This window comes from Camelus dromedarius, chromosome 21 (assembly GCF_036321535.1).
Source record: "Camelus dromedarius isolate mCamDro1 chromosome 21, mCamDro1.pat, whole genome shotgun sequence".
Lineage (NCBI taxonomy): Eukaryota > Metazoa > Chordata > Mammalia > Artiodactyla > Camelidae > Camelus > Camelus dromedarius.
Genome location: NC_087456.1, coordinates 4,033,233 through 4,038,092, shown reverse-complemented (window position 1 = coordinate 4,038,092; position 4,860 = coordinate 4,033,233). Strand labels below are relative to the sequence as shown.

Sequence of the window (4,860 nt, the reverse complement as noted above, 5' to 3'; positions counted from 1 at the left end):
CTGAGTGGGTCCGTAGATGTGGGTCTTGTATCTGTGGGAGAGGGTGAGCCACGAGCGTCCCTCTACTCCTCCATCTTCTCCGTCCTCCGTCTCTTATTTTATAATTTAAGTGAAATCTAACATTTACTCCTGTTTGATGAAGAATTTGGTAGGTCTTTGGTCCCAGTTCCTGGATGGCAACCCCTAAAGCCTTGAAATTTCCCAAGATAGGAGTGTCTTTTCTATTCATGGTGGACCCTTGGATGGCTTGTGTTCATGAGATGACTCAGGATTGGAACTGGCCAGCCAGAGACACCAACCATGTGATTAGAGGAGTGGGGCTTTGAGCTTTGTGACAAATGAGTGACCACCAGGAGAGGAATGGGCTCAATGGTTAGGGCTAAGTAAAGGTTTGAGTTACAGTTAGGGTTTGGGTTAGCCATGTCGGTAGTGACCCAGTAAATCATGTCTTTGTAATAAAGCCTCCAGTAAAGACTTGGGGCAACAAAGCTCAGAGTTCCTGTGAACTTCCTGGTTGATAACACTCTTGGAGGACTGTCACACTCAGATGCCATGAGGGCAACCCTGAGCCCTTCCCACTGGATTGCTCTCCACAGCAGCTCACATGATGAGATCTAAGGGCTGCTTCTTGTCTATGCTTCGAGGAGGAGCCCATTCCCTGTACAGAAGGCCCTGTTCGCTGGGGCAGCTGAGGTCCTCTGATGGAGGCTGAAGTTGCACTGGGAAGCATAAGCAAACAGGTGAGCATCACTGTCACCACGTTTTCACATTTTCTGTTGTTAAAATGTGGTGCTAACACTTCGTGTTCATTTGTAAATAAGGGGCCCTCACTTGCCAGAAGGGATGGAGGTACCATATAATTTTTCATAATTCACACCCAGGGTTAATACTAACCCCTTGAGGGTCATTTGCAAACGTGGGTGGAAAGGAACGCTTGGATGTTACAGTCCTGGGACCACCATGGGTACCTGGTGAGAGCCTTGCAGATGCTTAATGTCCTACAACCGGGCCAGTCTTCCACAGCCAAAAATCTAGGCCACCCAAGTGCCCAAACTGCTGCAGTGGAGGGACACCTGATGGTGCAGCCCCCTCCTTGGACCCCCAGAGGTACTTGGACTCTGGCTGGATAGGGGCAGGGTCAATTCTAAAACCCAGGCTTTTTTGTCCCCACAATTCAGTAGTTATTCGGTGACAGCACATGGAATATAAACAAAGAAACTTGACATGATGATATGTATTTAGCTTACTCAAGAAACAAAATTTAAATCCAGTAATTCTCCTTCCCACCTGACCTACTTTCCTTTTTCCTGTACTAGAACCAGATTATTACCCACCCAGCCTTAACATGGGTCCTTACTCCACTTGCCTCCCTCCCAAACATCACATGAGATGATTCCTCAGCCTGGATGTGGGACCAGCAATTACTAGAGGCTTTAGTGGAAAAGAACTGGTTGTGCGAAGATGCCAACTAAACACTGTAGAATCCTGGTGTCCCACATTAGTAATCATGACAGCTGTTTGCCAGTGTCCCCAAAGTTCATTTCAGACTCTCACTGCTAATTTTGCAGGGACATAAATATAAAACAGGTGGACTGCTGGGCTGGACTGCTATGTTGGGTCTCTGATCCAGGAAGCTCAGTGTCTGCTCCCTGCACCCAGCTCCCTGTTCTGTTCATGCATGTGCATCAAGCAGCTGTTTAGTGTCCATTTTAATATCTTAAACAGTGTATTTCAGTATTGTCTTCATCCACAAATACGTGTACCACATAGTAGTAACGATCAATCTCAGTCTTTGCTTTCTTTGGTCTTAGAGAGTCAGATAAATGGATAGCAAAGATAACAAAGTCATAGAGTGCTACAATATAGTATTTCCTTTATTTCAATGACAGGATTTATTTAAAGAGCTTAGATATAACATCCTTGCATTTATGGTATCATTAAGTGTCTGAAGCCGTTACATTTTAAAAACTTCATTTCATGCAAGATGTTATCAGTTAGAGAAGTGCTCCTGAATTTGAGGCAACACTCTGCAGTATTGCCATCATGACAAGAACCCAGACAGATGAAATTTGGAAAGCCCTGTGGCTTCCTAGTGCACAGACAGAAAATGGTATTTCAGAGGGAAAAAGCCTGAATTACAGAAAATGATAAATGAAATGGTCTAACATGCATTTCCCTTACAAAGAACTAATACTTCTTTGGTTGATAATAACATCTGTCAATAATTATGAAAAGAGCTGACAGATGCATAGTACTTACTATTAGCCAGGGCTGTTCTAACATTGACACAGATTCATTAATTCCCATAGCAACTCTACGAGGTGGGTACTATTATTATCCCCATTTTATTGATGAGGAACTTGATAAACACAGAGGCTAAATGACTTTTACAAGGTCGACAGCGAGAAACCTGCACAGGTGTTCCAGACTGAGTCTTCGCTCATGGCCACTTCTCTCTTTTTTTTTTTTTTGGTGGCGGGGAGATAATAAGGTAATTCTGGTGGGGGGTGGGGAGGTAATTAGGGTTTTTGGTTTATTTTAGAGGAGGTGTTGGGGGCTGAACCCAGGACCTTATGCGTGCTAAGCATGCACCCCATCACTTGAGCTGTACCCTCCCTTCTCGAGTCTATGCTCTTAGCTGCTAATCCGCACTGCCCCACATGGTAACTCTGGGGGAACTACAGTTCATTCATTCACTCGTTAAACTCAGCCTTCCCGGTGCCTAGGATTCAGCAGTGAACAAAACAACATGGTTCTTGCCCTAAGTGAGCGTCTCGCCTCCTGACATATTTTCTTCATTTTACCCAGGAAGAAACAAGGTCAAGAAGATTAGCCTTTTCCTGTTAACACCAGAGGATATATGAGGTGCTTTATTTCATTTCTGCCATTTGACTTACACAATGGGGAAGGAAAACTGCCTTGCAGATCCCAGAGCTCACAAGCCTGTTAATCCCGAAATTTTTTTTAACACTATCCCTTACTTGATACTTGATCTGAGAAAAGATGAAGTAAACCTAAAAAGATTCTAAGAGAGTGTGTGGTTTATACAGGGTAACCAACCAGCCACTGTTTACTATCCTAACAGGAATCTGTAGGCATATTTCTTTTCTTTCTCTTTTTTTCCTTTTTATAGGCAGCGTTTAAAAACCAAACCAAAGCAACCAAACCAAATCACTAATAATTCAACAGCAGGTACTAAATCACCCCCAAGACAGCAGCTAAACTCGGTTTAGACTTACAATGCGGCTTCTGGTGGCTGGATTGAAGAATGTATCTCTATCCTGAATATAAAAGTCATTCACGCAGCTCTTCTCAAATAGGGAAATGAAAAACTCTTGCTCCGGCTTGATGATATTTTTATCCACTTGGGGGACTTTCATAAAACAGCTGAAATTATCAAAGGCTGAGGACCGGGCTTTCAGATCATTGGGCTTCAGAGGCAATTTTATGTGCAGTATCTCAGTGTATGTACAGAGCACCTCCCACAGGGTGTGTACTTTTGCAAATACAAGCTTGTCATCCAAAACCTATATTGGGAGAATGAAAAGACAAACAAGGAAACTAACTATTTTCACATTTTTAGTACACAGATTTTTCTTACGTTGCTGGTAGTTAAAGCACTTGTGCAAATACACACACATATGACACTGGTAAAAGTGAAGATATAATAAAAGTAGATTTGCAAACCATCATACATTTTTGCCTTAAAGATAATTTCTTTGTTGAAATTACTGAAAAGTTATTTAAAATCCTTACAGTTCATTCATAAAATAATCAATGTTTTAGATGAAGAAAAGCAAACTTTTTAATTTTTAGTCCAAATTAGTAACTAAACATAGAAACACCAAAATATTCTTTGCAGTGGTATTGTAATGACAATTTTTTAAATTTCTGAAACCTAGGACTAATTACATATCTGTTCAATATATTGTTAAATGGACCTTAAAAGGGATTTAAAAGAATTATTTTTATTGATATGGAATATATAATAAAAGGAAAAAACAAAAAATGTGAAATAATAATTTTCCTTTTTGGAAGGGAAAAATATCTACATTTGAACAAAAAAAGTTTAGAAGGATTTTAAGATTCTTTATGTACAATTAAGGTCCAGATGATTTTTAATTCCACTGTTCTTTCATTTTCAATTTTGGTGGGTAAATTTTTATGATAAAAAATCTTTAAAAAGGTTCTTGCATAATTAATAGATATATTTATGAGTACATTCTCTGGCTATTAGAAAAGATCTCCTAGCTTTGGATCAGAAACATACATTCCATAATGCAGATTCTGACTGACTCGCCTCCCAGCCCACAGCAAAGGCATGGCTAGGGTGACATGTTTCAAATATCATTCCAGGTAACATGCAGGCTCCCAGACAATGGCTGCAAAGGGACTGACACTGATCTGGTTGCTCCCAGCTGCAGACCATCATAGATGATTTTAGATTCATAGGCTCATGTTTTCTCTGTCAAAAGAAACCAGAAAATTTTAGGCTTTTACTTTCACCAAGGGAACAAGAAGTTGTTTGATTTTTTTTATGCAAAAATAACAACAAACCAATTTGAACCTGATGAAAAGACATTTGCTCAAAACAGCACAGTAGCAATGAAGGTGCTCTGGCAGGCAGAGATTTGTTGGATTCCTGTGAGTGCTGGACTCCTCACATGGAATTCCCTTGGCACTCCAGAAGGCCTGTGGTTGTCCCCATGGGTTTGTGGCCATATATGGTGCACAAAAGTCTCTGGCTTTGCCACAATTTCAAAGCCTTTTTTGGCTTATGAAAAGTTTTGCACTCAAATGGAGTTTTCTTGAGTCCACTCACTGATGTCATTCACCAGAGTTATAGTCCAGATCTGACAT

The 4,860-nt window shown here is 40.8% G+C and overlaps 1 long non-coding RNA gene across 1 annotated transcript; it reads right to left on the bottom strand.

Moving 5' to 3' along the window:
- Positions 1-512: 512 nt before the first annotated feature.
- LOC135318742 (uncharacterized) lies at positions 513-4,394 on the bottom strand. The gene is made up of 3 exons (XR_010377067.1): positions 4,271-4,394; positions 3,240-3,527; positions 513-719 (listed from the first exon to the last, which is right to left on the bottom strand). It is a non-coding gene; the product is annotated as an uncharacterized LOC135318742 (long non-coding RNA).
- Positions 4,395-4,860: the final 466 nt, after the last annotated feature.